The sequence below is a fragment of the Corapipo altera genome, unplaced genomic scaffold, assembly GCF_003945725.1.
Source record: "Corapipo altera isolate COAL_440 unplaced genomic scaffold, ASM394572v1 112, whole genome shotgun sequence".
In the NCBI taxonomy this organism is placed as follows: Eukaryota; Metazoa; Chordata; class Aves; order Passeriformes; family Pipridae; genus Corapipo; species Corapipo altera.
Window position 1 is genome coordinate 10,261,843 of NW_020884899.1, and position 17,910 is coordinate 10,279,752.

General features: G+C 37.4%; 1 protein-coding gene across 15 annotated transcripts in view; it reads right to left on the bottom strand.

Annotated features, from left to right (window-relative positions):
* DAB1 (DAB1, reelin adaptor protein) overlaps positions 1–17,910 on the bottom strand; it is a 434,644-nt gene that overhangs the window by 90,471 nt on the left and 326,263 nt on the right. The window lies entirely within an intron of this gene.

Sequence of the window (17,910 nt, forward strand, 5' to 3'; positions counted from 1 at the left end):
TGCCCAGACCCCAGCAATAAGAGGAATTTAAGGATTTTAGACTATCTGAGGCTTTGCCTACACTGCAACATTTTGTGGGTTTGTTGTCTAGCAAAGTGTGGGGGAAAAAAGCTTTCATTTTAAGGATAATGCTATTTTTTTCTAATTTTTTTTTAAAATCTAAACACTGTTTCATGGACAGACACTTGGGCCATCAATTCCCTGAGATCACTGCTATGTCCCCTGCCCTCAGCTATGTCACAAGACCACTCATTAATGAACACATTCATAACTATTTTTATGTTACTTCCTCCCTGCATATCACGAAATCTGGTTGCCTGTGAATTTCCCAGCAACGTTTAAATGCTTGTCTTGAACTGCAAATCCATAAATCACTTCAAAAGCAGCAACATCAACAAGAACATCTTATCATCTTGCCTATGGGTACTGTGACCATCTCAGCCAACACCAACACTGGTCATCTACAAAATCTTCCATGTGAGTGTGCATAGCTTGAATTTAAAAAGTGCTACTGTTACAACAAGGCGTTTTCCCGTAATGTTTTCATAATTTTTTTACTTTCTACAGGAACCTTCCAAAATGAACTTGGGAGATGAAATAATTTGCTTACATAATGAAGAAAACATGTACAATGGTTTCAAGAAACATATTTCACTTCCCAAGTGACAAAAAATAAAGTTTCATGAGGAAATAATAAATCTAGGAGCATCCCAGTATTTCTTCCTGTACTACAGCCTGTTTCATAATGGGCACACCACAGTTTCCTGTGATGCTTATATTTCAATAAAACAGTTAAAAACCAAATATTATCATTTGTTTTCTGTAATTATTCACTTTTCTACTCCAGTGAAACCTTATGAATCACAATTTATTGATTACTTATTAGGAAAGAAGACTATAATAGATAAAACCAACAATAATCAACAAACCAGGCATATCAGCACTAACATGAAATGGTTTTAACTTCTGTTTTTCCACAAAGCTAGCAACCCTTACATACTTAAGCTAGTTCTAATTAGGATGGAATGGTCAAGCTTGAAAAACAAACACAATTTTATCTTAAAAACCTACAAAAATGCAACCATTTAAAAGTGTATATTCCAGGAAAAGACTTTCCATATTGCAGAAGTCCGGTTTCAGCAAACAGGAACTATAATTGAAAATAATGTCTTGGTTTGGTAACTTCTGGGAAATTTATCTGCACTGATTTTGACACAACTGAGAGCTGAGCCCACCATACTGAATGTGCAAAACTTTTGCATTAGTTTCAAAGTAGAGTGGCCAGCAAATTTGTCTTAAGTGGGACAGCTCTAGCAAACTAAAAAATTAATTCTCTCTTCTTAATTTCCCACAAGAGTGTAAACATTTTGTGGTAGGTTTCTTGTTCATATGAAATCTCACCAAAGATACTTTGGCCTGGAGCTTAATGAATTATATGATCCAGACAGAATGTACCTAGTAAATGTTTTCTGATGAATCCACTGACTCAAAAGTCAAGTTAAAGCTTAGATTTTAGAACAGTATGTTTATTTCCCACAGTCATCTTTCACATACGAACTTACCTGAAGAGGTGAAAAGAGAAGATTCCTGCTCTTTTCAGGCGGGTTTTTACTTATATAAAACATATCTTATATAAAGATATATAGAACACTTTATATATATAAAGTGTTATATATATATAAAGTGTATACTTATATAATGTGTTTAGTTATATAAAACACATCTATTTCACTATCTCACTAAATGTTTCCAATTTGCAGGTGAGATTTTCTACTTCAACTGAGAAAACAAATGGAAGCTGTCAAGAACCCTGTCTGAACAATATGTCAGTGTATCCACGCTGACCAACACTGCCATATCAGTACCTCATTACCAGAATAACTTGCCATTGTTTTCCAGAGCACACATTCAAGCCACCAAGAACAAAGTTCAAGCCACTCTTCTTTCATTGTCATCACGGAAACAGTTGCACCAGGGGAGGCTTAGATTGGATATTAGGAAAAATGTCTTCAGGGAAAGGGGTAGTAAAGCATTGAACAAGGCTGCCAGGGGAGTGGTGGAGTTACCATCCCTGGAAGTGTTCAGAAACCATGTCGATGTGGCACTCGAGGATGTGGTTCAGTGCTGGGTTGACAGACTCGATGATCTTAAAGGTCTTTTCCATCCCTAATGATTCTGTGATTCTGCTGGTGTTCTGACTGTCATCTCCTGCCAAATCCAAATGGGTGCTGCTGCCCCCAGAGCAGCAAGGTCCGATTGCTTCAGTCTCCTATGCATCCATAGCTATCACTTTCATGGCTTTCACCAACTTAGCTCCAGCTGAATCCCTGTGGTCATGCACTATTTCCTTTCTACTTATGGAGTCAGGAGCAAACACTCTGGCACAGCTGTGACAAAAACTGACCTGCACGTATCAGATGATAAAGGCTCAACCCCATTTTTAAGATAAAACAGTAATATTTTTGCTGGTACTGTTGAATTTTCCTGGAAACAGCTTCTTCCTTTCAGGCAAAATCCTTAATCATGAAGTTAGTCCATGTGCCTAATTCCATAAAATCTCTAAGCACAGAGAAACTCCAAGCACAAGGTTGGCTTGAGTTTTTCTGCAGCATCTGGAGCATTTCTGCAGGAATTCAGCATCTGGAAAGGTAACAGCCACTGGAGCCAGTGGTGATCCCGGCCAGTAAAAGGAGCAACCTGGACAGCAAGAAACCAAGGCCCACAGCCAAGATAACTTCAAGTTATTCAATACTGATTCAATATTAAAATCCTCTTTGTTCTACTGAAGTCAAAATGAAATATTTTTATGTATTTTGAGCCTTATTAAAACCTATTCTTCCTTTTTAAAACAAAACTTAATTGAAACCAGCCAGAAGCAGAAAGCTTCATTTATCATGAAGTGACATTTTTGTAATTAAAATACAGTTCAGAACAAAATGTTTAGCTGCAAAGGCGTGAATTTTCCCTTCTTCACTGTTGCTGCCAACTTGCCATTATTATGAATGCAGTTGCTTCTTTTCACTGAAAATTAACTGAAAGGAAAACAGTTTGTCTAGAAACAGATCCCACCTTCTTCTCTTTTTAAGGAGGTAAGGCATGGTGCAGATGCAGTGCTGTGACCATGTAACTGAGTTCTGTGTAATAAACAGGATTAACAGCAACAATTCCTTCTCTTTCTTCTTTTCTTGAAGGCTTCATTTTTGGGTCAACTCAGCCTTTAATGAAACAGTTGCTCTGTGTGACTTCCTCTAAACATATTCACATATTAACAAGGCTGGTCACGTGCAGCAGTAATCCCAAAATCATGCCAGCAAATCTGGGAAACTGAATTTCAGTTGCAGGAGATAAGAGCAGGGAAGAAGCATCAAGTTACATACACCTCTAGCTACAAGTCCAACCATACTTAAATTTCTGTACATGGGTCTCTAACTGAAAAATCAGGTTAGTTTTAGATGAATGGGATCTTTGGTATGATAACCATGAAAACTGTACATGGTGCACATGAACACTGCCTTTTATACCCATTTCTTGTGCCCAAAATGCTGAAATATGCTGGTAATAACTATAAACTGTTGTAAGCTGGAATCCAAAGTTGACTGGCAAATTACTTGGGGATATACTAACTCATTCACTCCTTTTCCTAAACAACATTTCATGCGCTAGGAGAATCTCTGCCTCTATGAACAGCAGCAATAAATACAAACCTTCTCATGGAGGCACAGAAAATTTGTATGAAACTCTTATTCCTCTAAGTGGAATGGAAGATGGAACCATCATTTCCCCTGTAGCCTTTCACTTTGAGACACAAATAAATGAACAGCAAACTCAGAGTGATGAGAACATTCTTACTCCTCTCACAAAGTGAGTGTGCTCCTAAGGCTTTGAAGTAGGTTAATACCATGATTACAGCATTTGCAGAGTTTTGCAGCGGCATGCTGCTCCAATCTCCTTTCGTACTTAGCAACTAAATGAATAAAAATTCTTCTAGTACAAAGGTTAAGTACATTAAAGAAGAGTCATATGAAGCTTTAGCCACACCTCCATCTGACATATGAAATAAAAATCTGCAGGATCTGATGGGTTGATATACTCGGAGTGATTCAACACTTCTGGCACAATCTTGTCATCTCTAACATCCCTTATGTGCTACAAGGTTTTTAAAAGGGGGAGCACAAACAGCCACCTCCAATTGTACAATGAATCCAGTGCTTCAGCTTAATATAATGACTCTTGGGATTCACTTCCAGCTGTGATTCAGTTCCCTTTCTAAACCGATACTTAAAACACCATCATTTGGAGGAATTCCATCACCTCCACTGCAAACACTGGCCCAGCTGTGCAGACACTGGGACCAAGGCTGTTCCACCTGGACTCCAAACTCTCTCCAAATGGTTGAATTCCAGATTCAAACTTGAAATTTTCATGAAAGAAAAGTGTTTCCCTCAACAATTGTGACTTAGAATTCACTTACTACTACTTACTATTAGGTTTGAGATGAGTAAACTTGTAAATTCAAGTGTTGTATATAAGTGAAATTCTGATGAATAGGAACTTATTGATTACAAAATCTCAGACCTCAAAGCCAATCACACACAACAGAGCAAATGAAAATCCTACCCTAAATGCTGGCAAAGGAACTCTGAACAGTGATGAACTTGGAATATTTTGCCTTGGTCATACCAGCATAAGCATATTAATGTGTTTTAGACATGAAAGTCTGGCTGACTAAATACTCATATTCCAGGGATGTTCAGTTTACATAAACAGTACTGGCAATAGGGAACTGTTTGTGTTATACACCTACTATTGGCAATTAAGATAATTCACTTATGAGTGTAAAAATATTAACATTAGTTCTTTAGAAGAAAGTACCCAGTTCCTTATTTCAAGTCTGTTGGGTTTTTTCCCCTCACAGATCCCCATTCCTAAATCTTTCTGCTTGTCAGTTCTGAGTAACTTGGTTTAAAAAAATGGTACTTAAAGGGTTTTGAGTTTAATGCAGGCCAATAACCTTGAATATTTTAAGGCAGCTAGAAAGAAGCTTAACCACACATTTCAGCAAGTCTAAAGAGACATAATTTGAAAGGTATTTATAACTAGTGCCTCTTTATTTTCACATCTCAGGCTTTTAGAACCTCTTGCTCTAAACCTAAAGGGGAAATTTTTTCCCTTTGAACTAGGTTACTTCAAATGGAAACTTCATTACTAACCTTAGAGAATTCAGTCTCCTCCAAACATCATCTGCTTTGAGAGAAAAAAAAAATCAGCTTGTGTTTGGAAATAATTAGTGTGAAATGATAGAAATGACAAAATCTGGCCTGCAGAGGTTATAGGGCATTAACAAAAGATGATGTTGTAATAGTTTAGACTTCTCTGCTGGAGATAGTGTGGAACAGAGCAAGAAGAAAGGACGGGATATGTAATGCTGACCTCACCGAGTTCATCTGATGGTCAGTGAACTCACAAGATTTTCCAGTTACATTTCTCAAGATAACTTCGCATTTCTGAAAAAAACAAATTAAGAGATGCCCCTTTGGTATCTTTTCCCTCTCTCTCTCTCTAACTAGAGCATTCCTCTGCAATTCAGCAGTGGAAAACAATGTATAGTATTCACCACACGAGTTTAAATAAAACATAAAAGTCCTCTTTGGTAATTTCACACAAATGTGTAGCTCCAACTTTCTTACTCTTGTGTTGGCCAACAACTCTAAATGAGTTTTCTCATTATGAAACATTCAAAACTATTAATGTTGATATGACTTTCCTGGAAGCTGAACTTTGACTAAAAGGTGAAAAACAAATGCTTTTCAAAATTATTCAGATTTCTTCTGTTGTGAAAGCCTTATGATGAATTGGACTTCAGTAGCAAAAAAAGTCAGCTTTCTTGTTAAAAGTGATATCTTTATATTTGTCGCTCTTCACATGATCATCAGGCAACAGGAACACATATTCCATAGTATGTTTATAAAAGTTCTTATTGCACTTTTAAATTTGGACTGATTGCTTCATTACCAAAAGGACACAAATCTTCCCTCAAAATCATTTTTAAAATTATATTTTGTTTTAAGAACTGAGGAGTTTAATACAAAGACACAAAGTATTTAATTTAAACACACAATAATTTCACATAATAAAAATCCTGTATCTGATTGCTCTTTGGACATTTAGCCCCAAATGATTGGTTCCACCACAAGATTAAAAAAAAACAAACCCAAACTTCCTCTTTATCTTCATAATCTTTTCAGTATACTACTAGTTTATGCATTGAATAGAATATGAGGAATTACTGAATTAAGGAATTACTGCTGAGAGTTTACTAGGTTTCTAAATATATGGGATATATATTTGCTTTTATCTTTATTTGCTTAAATGACCATGTCCCTGAAAATGGTTATGAGATAATTTAAAATGAATGATGAAATTAATATAACATCTTAAATGTTTTTAAACATAATAAAGATTCACTGCTTCCACAAGATCTGACTCCAGGATCCTTGTTGCTCTCCTTAATTAATCTCTCTACATTAAGAAAACTCCAGCTATGAACATACAAATTAGCATTAAAGTGGGCTTTCAGGTTGTTAGGACTTCTTTCAAGCTGTTTTTGAACACCCAAGCTGTAGTGAGCAGAACTACCTACACTTGCCTAGTAGGGAAGGACCTTGCCTAAAAAGAAAGAAGATAAACCTGCATTATCCTGGGCCTCATTAACATATGCACTTACAGATGAGCTTCAAAGTACGGGCCTTTTCACCACTTTAAACAGTTAGGTAACCTCTAATAAACCTCTTCTTAATATCATTAAAGACTGTTCATTCCCCTCTGCTCTAACCCTGTGGCCACGTTAAGCATCTGTATCTTAAATTCTGCAAAACTGCTGCGACCTCAGTCTTTTCTGACTTGTTCCTCTTACTAGTTCCTCTGCCAAAATAATCCTTCATGAATCCTGCTGTGACTGGCACCCCTCTGAAGCCCTGCACTGATGTCCAGTCATTCAGACTCTTCATTTGAAATCTGTTTTTTTCTTCTTCCAGCTAAAACTTGATTAAAAATGGGATCTACACTGAAAATATTCAGATTTTTCCTATTCTGACATTCCCCAAAAGGAAAACAGAGCTGTAAAAGCAAACAAAGAAGGAAGAAAGGATGAACAGACATCTATCTATCTATCTATCTATCTATCTATCTATCTATCTATCTATCTATCTATCTATCTATCTATCTATCTATCTGTCTATATCTCACAGTGGCCCAGGGTAATCACCAGAGATACGAGTTCCTCCCAGAGCCATGCCCCATAATCAGCACAAGGGCCCAGCTCTTCTCCCCTCCTTGAGGGATCCACCACTCCTCTCACACAAAGCTTCTCTGTCTGAAACATTCTCTTGCATTTGAGGAAGTTTCCTCAATGAAACCTTAGTTGAAAACAATACTTCTTTATCAAAAGTTCCTCTGTTAACATACCTGCTCATTTTGTTGAAAAATTATCCAGGAGTAATTTCTCAACATCTACAGTTTCTACTTAACTAATTTATTTAACTCTCATGAGCCAACCCATCTCCCTTTTTACATCTACATGAGTATTAACAGACTTTTAAAAAGAAATATATATGAAAAGAATTTTTTCTAAGACATAAAGAATTTAGACATTCTAATGTTTCCATCAATATCCATGTATTCATATTGAAGTTGGAGTATCATGCAAATAAAGCAGGCAGCTCCATCTTGACTGCCAAGCACAGAAAGCAGCACCAAATGGAGCACATTCCCTGACCACTGTCCTTCCATTCACTGAACAGGACAAAGGTCTCCAGGAAATAGCAATACGAGCTCAGCTCATTAAAAACTGTATGAAAATGTATATCCTGAAGGGATGTTAAATGAGGCTTACACAGGCAACTTTGAGTCTCTGCTTCCTTAGAATTTTAGTGCTTAACCTTACAGCCCCAGCATTTCTTTAATGCAATTAAACAGAGGTATTGATATAATGTATTGCTTTAGTTATAGTCTAGCACAGAGAAAGAAAATAGCCAAGACAGATAAAGAATTCTATAGGTAGTTTTCATTTTGATCTTCACTGTCTCTCTAGCACTGCCATCTTTTTGACATGCTCATAACAGCAGATGCTGTGTTCTTCCACATCCAGTTTTACTGGAAAGGACTGGTAACACATTATTTTTAAAGAAACATTTCAGATTTGTGATTTTTTTTAAAAAAACCATATAATCCATAAACATCCCTACACTAGTAAATACAGCAAACACTAAATACACCTAGGTAACCATGTCAATATTAAACTTAAGCCATGCCTGAGCACAGAGTACACCCAATTTCCCTGGGGCATTTAATTCACTTTATGCGACTTCGTATATTTGAGTTCAATTTAAAACTTATACAGGCAACACAAGGTATAAAAAGAAGATTAGTTCATCCAGTTACTACATATGTTTTTGCCTTCCACCTAGTTATCAGCACATTATTGTGACGTGTGAATATTACCCTCTTATTACTTTGATGGCAATTTTATATTTAAAAGTGAAATTAATAGCTAACCTCAAAAGGCGTACTATGCTTAATTTCATTTCATTCCCTGAATCATCCTTTTCACTATACAATTTTTCCTCTAACTAAACTAAGAGAATCAGAGGTGTAATTACAGATCAGAGATTAGCTGTTCAACATTTGCTAGTAGTTAAGATGGGGTAGACATTAAAGGCAAGTTGACTCCAGAGGAAGCTGCTGCTCCTGTCATTTGTAGAAGAGTTGGCTGTGAAACATTAATATTTATGAAGTCAAGGCTAAAGCTTTCTGTGCTTCTGGACAACTTTGCAGGGCTCTCCCAAAGCAGGACATCCTACCATCACTGAAACCACTGCCAGGAGGATCTGGGAGAGGATGAATCCCCTCAGGCCCTGTAGCCTGCCCGATTCAATTACCTCTAATGGAAAATCCTGGAAACACGATCATGTTAACATTTGTGGTTCTACATGTACTGACTTTCGTGTTCATGCAGCAACAGCTTGTTTCCTTCCCTGACTGAACCATCACAGAGAGGACACAAAACCCAGACAGACCATACACTACTCACACCTCTACTTCAAATTTGATCTACTTGGAGGAAGGAATGGCAGTTTTGGGACTCAGCAGCCAAATGATAATTTGCTCTACTTCTCCTATTTTCATTGCTGTTTTGCAGCACTGAGTAATGCTGTCTTCAGGAAATGGAAGTGAAAGCTACTCTGTTCTTGTCAGAATAATAATGGATATTGTGTTGGCAACTACTCTCCCATGCCGCACAACTGCATAAATAAAAGGAATTGGGAAAAGCCAACAGTATTACAGTAAATAAAGTGGATAAACTCACCTGCTTGCAAATAAGTGATAACCTCTTTTGTTTGGTGTTTCAGCCTGAGCAACAAGAACAGGATAAACATTATGTCTAAATCAGAAGTGAGTCAACTCCACTGATCCTCCTCTGTGGAGAGAGGTTGTGGGGGAGAAGCACTGGCTGTTCAGGGAGGGTCAAAGAAGAAACACGCAGCTTGTAAGATGTGGAGTGCTTCCACACATGGTTGTACAAACAGAAACAGACTGAAAGATGGCCTTTGTCAAATTTCAGGTTTAGGTCGGTCCTGGGAAATCAGCTTTGGCCTCACAGCTGTTACAAATAGAAGGAAAGATGCCAATAAGCATTAAAGTCATTGCTCCTTACAACTTGGTTTCACGTAGAGTTTCTATTCACAGAGGCCACACAGATCCAAGCAGGGAAGACTGGTCTTCTTTCCCAGTTTGGAAAATGGGTCATCTTTGGAAAATGTCCCTCTGCAGAGCACTAACTGTGAACCATGGTGCAGCTCCTACTCGTGATGAGCCACCAACAAGCCAGACAGACAGAGCAGCCTGAGCTCTGGGCTTGTGGGATGCAAGCTCTGGTGTGGATACCTGACTGCAGAATGAGTTGTTCAAGAGACAAGAAGAGACTTTAGAAGGTGGTCCCTAATGATGGAGGTCTCCAGTGAGACAGCTAATAAGTACCAGTTACTTCATGCACTAAATTTACAATCTTTCTGAAGTACATGAGGACCCTATACTATTCTAAGTAGCACTCACAACACAGATCTGATCCTTGGCAATGTCTCCACATTCACTGCTCAGCTCTGACAGTGCTTCTATCCACTGTCACCTTCCAGAGAGACACATCTGCTTTTGTATCCAAAACCTATTTCATGCAGGACTCCATGATTCTACACACATGTTCCTGGGAGAGCAAAGGTACCTAAAATTACTCTGATTTCTCCTTTCCTGCAAAATCAAAAGCATTCAGTCTTTTTTGGCATCTGTTGGTAGTTACTAAATTAAAAATTCTCTTTCTTGCTCCTCACATTGGAGGGAACCTTGATTATTTTTCATATTCACTGTGTCTGCCCAAAATCCATACATTATGTTAAAATTGGATCATTTGGCACTTGCATTAAAATACACATTGAAAGAATTGTAAAAAAACCAACAAATCAATTAAGGGCATCTAATACACCTGAGCACAAAGTGGATTTAAAAACAGTTTAAAAAACTGAAAAAATATCTTGCTTTTTATTCAGCCCTTTGTTTCCATATAAAAGACCCCCACGAACACATTACTCAGTTAAACAAACTAAATACACCATTTCATCTGCAAAACCAACCAACTGTAAAAGCAGAGAAATGCTCTTTTTCCTGTCTTTACACTGTTATATTATATATAACAGTGTCTAGATAAAAATAATACAAATAATATGCAATTATTTCTGAGGACAAGTTTATCTCAAAGAAGAATTCAATTTCAAGAGGAATGTTATACTTAAACACATTCATCCATTTTACTATTGGTCAACCCAAATACAATATGAATTATATATTATATACCTTTATTCTGGAAGGCCAACAATGTCCATATTGATTCTATAGATGCAATCATCTACGAGTATCACAGCCACATCTTTTCTTTACTCATGAGGAGCACAGTGAATGTCTGCCCTGACATATTTATCACGGGAAGTCTGAGCCTATTACTCTGCCAAATTCCCTACATATTTCTTTGAAGTCTTAAAGAGGAATTTACCATAAGGCATGAATGAAGGACTTACAATTTCAGCCTTAGTATTTCAAAATGCTACCAATTTTGTCAGTAAGTTTTTCTTAACTGTAAGTGGTCAGTGTTCAAGAGGTCTGTGACATTTTAAGGACACAGTTATTTTTCAAGCAAAATGTTTGTGATTACTTGACGTGTATATATAGCTCAACACTTCTGTTTCAGGTTGCTTAAATACACAAACCAAACCCTGCATGTTTCTGTTAACTTGCACATTGCTCCACAGTTTTTATTTCACAAGCTGATTAATGAAATTACTGTGATATAAACACTGAGAGAGCAGACATATTGGTTAAAGCACAAAATAAGAAACAGGATCCTCAGATTACACATCAAGCTCTGCCCTGATTTATGCTGTAATCTTAGGAAAGTAATTGAGAGATCAGCACTGGCTTTAATGCAAAGATCTAACCACCTCTGAAATCAATTTATATTTCCCCATATGTACACAGGTCACGAAAGCTCATTATTTTCCATAAATTATATAAGATTATATAAGTTTGGAGGAATTTTCCCTAGTGATATGAAAAAGTATTCACTGCAATAATGTGGACAGCAATGCTAAGTGTTACATGTTTATTTCAGGGAAAATTAGTGAGCAACTTAATGCTTCCAAGATTGCCGAGATGCAGCTAATATTCCAAATTTACTTGACTTTGATTTTCCTTCAGCAAAATGGGAGCAGTTATCAACACAGCTGATACCTTTAATGTGCATTACACAGTAACACTTAATTGCATTGTATGTGAAATTCTGCAAGTAACTATAATGTCAATAGAAAAGGTAAAATGTTTCAGAAAAGTAGAAGTGTTCAAATGCATGTAGTGCAACACGGTGACAGAAATGTTACTCATTAATATTTATTAGGCAAGCAAATGTCTTCGGATGAAGAATGCTACAAAAACATTATCACCATCAGCATATTTGTCCCTGTAGAGTATTTCTCTGTGAGCCATATTAGGAAACTTCTACTAATCCAAACCTCTGGAGGTATTTTAGCTACTAATCTGGATGAATTAGGTCACTCCTGCTCAGTTATTCATTACATGATAGAATTTTCTTCCCTGAACTCTGAACAAAACTTTTCATTTACAAAGGTCTCAATACGAATTTTGCTAAGGCCTTTCAATGACTGCAAGTGGAGAAAATATTCCCTGAAAATTAATTTCTTTTGCCTGCTTGGAAGTTTTACCTCCTTACCAGTCCCAGCCCCACCTTCTCCAGGTTTCAATCAAATCTCAGATGTAGTTTTATAGTATAAGAGGATGAAGCCAGAAACAACATACAGCACAGTCTGAGGGGGATGCATAGGATGCATAGGTGATCCTCCCTGCCAGCAACCAGCAGGTTTCCCAATCTACATCCAGCCTTGGAGCACAGGAACACCCACCCGTATTTAATGACTGTTGTATGAATCAAATCCTCTGTGGAATATACTTTGCATTAAGCTCCTAATTACTAGTTTCAACTGAAAGGCTTTGACAACTGTTAAAACATTGAGAAATTATAAAAGAAGCCTTCAAGAAATCTTATTCTTAACATTCAACAGATTATTGATTCCTCTGCCAAGGAGCAGCAAAGTAACAAGAGCCCCAACCTTAACTCAGTCATATCCCTCTCTCAATTACAAACAACAGTACACATTATAACCACAACAAGATACAACATCCATCACCCCCAAAGAATTAACAATTCCATTAACAACCACAGACCCCCCCTTTGGTACGTGGTATTTAAAATACAATTCATGAGTTCTCTAATTGATGATAGGTTATTGGATAACTGTTGTTAATTATAGCTACACAATGTCAAATTTAATGATTTTCCCACCCCCTTTCAACTTGCGAATGAATTCATAACTTATATCAAGACTCAAAAGATGTGCAATTAATATTGTCAGTAATCATTTCACAGAAGAGATTTGTTAAAGGCAGGCATGTGGACACAATTAGTGTATCAATTAATGGTGCTGTTACTTGATCTATAAATTATTGAAAACCTCATAGCTACTACAAGGAAACAAAGCAAATCCACTCCCCGTCAATGAAATAAGCTCCTGACTGTGCCCTTCTTTCATTACTCTTTAAATCAAATTTGAATTTTCATGGATTCCATGAATCTTAGCTATGTAATCAGAAAAATAAATGAACCTATACCAACCTGACAACTTGAAATGCCTCATTACAGTGATGATGGTTTCATTAATGTTAGCTGATCACAATATTTTGTTTTAACGTTAAATAATTAAAAAATAATCCACCACTCTTGTTCATAGCACTTATTAATTTAAACTCAAGTTCTAATCTGGAGATGAAGTTGTAAAAACTGCATCAAGATTTCCATGTGTCAGCAAAACTGTAACTTTCACATCAGTTACAAACCTCCATTCCTCTCTCAAATTTAGCAATGATTAGTCCAAAGACTAGATTCAAATGAGGTCTAAGAAGCCCAAACCAGGACTTGGGTAGCATTAGGCACCTATGATGAAAACTAAAAATGACAAAACATAACCTCATTTAAAGGCTGCCTCCCCCAGAGGCTTTTAAACTAACTAGGTACCTCCTGTTTGATCTTAGTGTGACTAGAGTTTTGCTCTTGGGTATGCAAAGGTTCTCCTTTAGATAGTTAGACAGACCTCAGTCTCTCATTAGTGTTTAAAAGATCCAGGAAATAGATGTGACTCTGCCAGAGGCCCAATCCAACAGACGTGAATGGTCCTGGAGCCACTTCATTCCTTTTAATCAGGAGAGATAAAATGGGACAGTTAAGCTTTTTGCCATCCTGATCCCAAGAGGATCAAACTCAGATCTCCCACCACCAAGAAAGCCCTACCATGAAAAACCCCTCCTGCCCTCCTAGAGGGGCAATTCCTTACCTGGCATTAACCAGCCCCCTGAGCTCTCCCTCCTCAAGCACGGCTTCGGAACTTGGATATTCATCCAGTCGGAACAAAGTGCCCAGCTCACAAGAAGAGAAGACATCCAGCTCTAGCAGAGACCTAGCACATCACACCCTCTCTGAATTTCCTGTTCCTACTGGCCAGTTACAGCAATCCTCAGCTTGGCGCCCTGCCTGCTGTAAAATCTGCTTCCAGATGCCACGTGCTTCCCACACATTCAGTGGAAACCCATTAAATAGGGGAATTTCACCCAAGGGGATCCTTAGCATCAACCATCATGATGCTGACTGTCAACGTGCCCAAGCTCCTCTCTGTATTTGTTACCATTTTTAAAAGTCCCTGTCATTTTGAAAATTGACTCAAAAGCCTTACTATGGGGGATACAATGAGAAATGATGTTGCAAAAAAGTCCTAAGCTTCAAATAGAAAAATTACAGAATTTAAGCGCAAAGGGAAGAAACTAAATCTCTAGAAAAGTCTCCTGCCCTCCCCCGAGCAGGTGAAGATCTGCACTGAAATTTGGTAACCTGGCTCACTCCACTGACATCCCATTTTAGTTTTACTGTTTCAGTTAATTTTCAAGGAGGGATTTTCCAAGGCAGTTATCAGTGTGAATTCAACATCAATGCAACACATTTGCCCCGGAGAGGTTTCTAAATCAATTTTAATTCTGATAGGCTCAAGTAAATGTTTTCAATTTGATTCAATAATCCATACACACTTATAAAATGGCTTTTCCCCCATGTACTACAAGACAAACATAGTTTATGTTTGTAACAACTTTGGCTAATAAAAAATTCTAATTTCCTATCTCAAATGATACAGACACACAATTTTTATTCACTTCTTAATGAACCAGATGACATAAACAAATGAAATAAAATCAGCATTTAAGAGCATTAGTTGTATCATTAGATCTCTAAATGCTATATCAACACATGATTTTTGGCAAACTCAAAAAAAAGCCCCAAACCCTAAATCACAGAAAAGTCTTCAAATAGAGCTTTAGAGCTTTCTAAATCTCCTGAGAATTTGTCATCATTTCCACTTAGAGAGCAACATGAAACCTCTTAAGGATGTCTTTTGAAATGTGAGCAAGTTCTCAAAAAAGGTAATTACAATAAAGTTACTACCAGATATAAGCAAGAGTGGTATGAAGATTAGGGCTGGAGGTGAGGGATGGCAGAAATATAATCTCCTCCAATAGCATCTAGTGTACTGCAAGCTCAAAAAATTGAATAAAGTGTAGAAAGGACGGCTGTGGAGGTCAGGGTGAGACACAGGCCTTCAATGGGCAAGAATCTTCACAGCACAGGAAGCAAAAAATGACAATCTGAGGAGGAAGGGAGGTGCCTGGCTCACCTCCATTTCCATAACTGTATTTCCAAGTCAGCTAAAACTCTGACACCCCTGCTGGGAGTATGACTAGGCAGTGTTTCCAGACCCCACCAAATTCTGGATCCTTAAGATCAATACTGACTGAACAAAAAGCAAAATTCATACTTGATTTTTCAACTGCCTGCTTTTAAGATTATCCAGGTGATAATGTTAACATACAAAATTACAGTTTGATATTATCATGTTAATACTGAACTTACCTACAGTACATTAAGAGTTTCTCAGCTGTGACTTTGTAAATAGCAGCTTCTGAGAGCGTTTTGTATGTATGTTTTTGTCCTACCCTTAGTAACAACCCTTTAGTGTTGGAACAGGATATTGTCCTACAAACCAGCTCAGATGACAGCTGAGAGAGACTGGAGAGTTGACTATGACTAGAAAGCTCAGGGCTGTAAAAACGCTGTGTCTAAAGAGAAGTATTTCAAAGAGAACTGCTTTGCATATGACTACAAAAAGAGATGTGTCCCCAGAATATTAAAGAAATATTGTAAAATCTTTGCATGCCCACTGTCATTTGCCCCCTCTGCAGCAGAAATCAAACTATTTCCCTGTTACCCCAAAGTCAGTAGCCAATGCAATAGAGCCTAAAAACAATTATAAGAAACCCTAAAGGAACTTCAGACACACATTCCACCCCACTGCAGGGAGTTAGTCCATCCCAGCAGCAGGACTTCACATACACACTTGCTGATTAATCATGAGATTCCTCCTGGACCTTCCCTCTAACCTCTCCAGGTTAATAAATTGTTAACTAATGACATTACAGTGGTTTTAACTCAAGGTAGGCACTATAATAGAAATGTACAAATCACATCATCTGAATAACCATAATTTTCTTTTTAGCAATTGCACTTAAATAAGCTGCTTGCATTTATCAGACATTTTATCATATTTTATATTCATATACTTTACAAATCTTAGGAATTAAGCCTCATATTATTTCAACACTTTGAATAAGAAACATTAGCTTACTAGATCCTTATACAGACAAAAAGAGAGCTAAAGATTTAGCTGACACTACACTGAAGACTTCTGCTTAGATAAAGAAAGAACCCTGTCCCATGCTCTAACTCCATCCTATTCCTCATCCCCTTTCAGTTACCCCAGATCTTCAGCGTGGGATATACCTGTGGGACAGACATTCCATGCAGTGCTGTGAACTGCAGAAAGCAGGAGAACCACCCAAACAGTAGATAATACAGCAAAAGAGGCCCACCCCTGCTCCGGATGGAGATGCCTGCATGCATCTTGCAGAAGTACAACAAAACATTGGAAAACACGAGAGTTAAAATTTCTGTTTATAAAGCAGAGACTAATATCTTGGGAATACTTAGTTCCACTGCATAATCAAACTCATTGATTAGCAACATTAGAAACTTCATGTTAGCACTTGCTACCTGCCACTGCTCACAGTTAATGAACTTGGGAAAAAAAGGGAAAAAAATCCCTATTTTTCATGTGTCCATCATTCATGGAGAGCTCCTTTGTTGAAATATAGGCAAATGCATACAACTCAATGGTAAGTAAATGAGCACACAAGTTTCTTTTGACTCTCATTATGTGGGATTTGAATAGCAAACAGTGTGTGCATTGTGTACCTTGTCTATGTAAGAGCCCTGGGATGGTTGATGCGATCAGATGCACTCAGACTGCACAGACAATACAGAACAAGATTAATCCTGCAGATGTGCAACTGCCCTACACTGTCCCTTCCAGCTCTTCAGACACTCATACTTGCTGCAGGGAGCTCTGATCGCTGCCACACAACATATTTTATACTCCCTCTCAGCACTAAAGGTAATTCTCAGAATTTCCATGTGGGGGATAGAATCAGATTCTGTGCAGAGAAGCGTTCAGTTATTATGATTTATGAAAGTGTTTTCAGAACTTGGATGCTGAATATTTTATCAACATAAACATCAAGTTCCTAAAAGAGTTGTTTGCTGCGTTCAAAAGTTTCACCCTCCAGCAGAAGAAAAAACATAGATGGCACACATCAAAAAGATGTTATCCATACTAAAAAGGAGACATTTTTTAATTTCCTGCCTGCCCGAAAAACCTGAATGATCGCACAACTAAACCACTTTCTTTATTTGCCTTAAAAATCTCTCTTAGATCACACTCTAATTTACATCAAAGTTCCCCTGGTTTTGCCTTGCCAAACTACAGCTTTTTTATCTTAAATGAATCCCTTTTTCCTTGTAAGTTTAGGCCTTGAGCAGTCATAAGGTTTCTAAATCATCTTCCCAAACAAACACTTGAATTTTTTTAATTGCTGTGTCTCTTACAAATTCTAATATAGAGATTCCTGATACAAAAGCTAAAGCAAACACAAGTAAATGTTTTGGTAGAATTGCTGCAGTAAACGTTATAGTTGCCCAGAATTTCAACCAGTTATCTACAATGAGTAAAATTCACAACACACATATATAAGCAAAGATGAGAACTTTTTTTGTCTTATAAAGATGTAAACAATCCTCAGAAT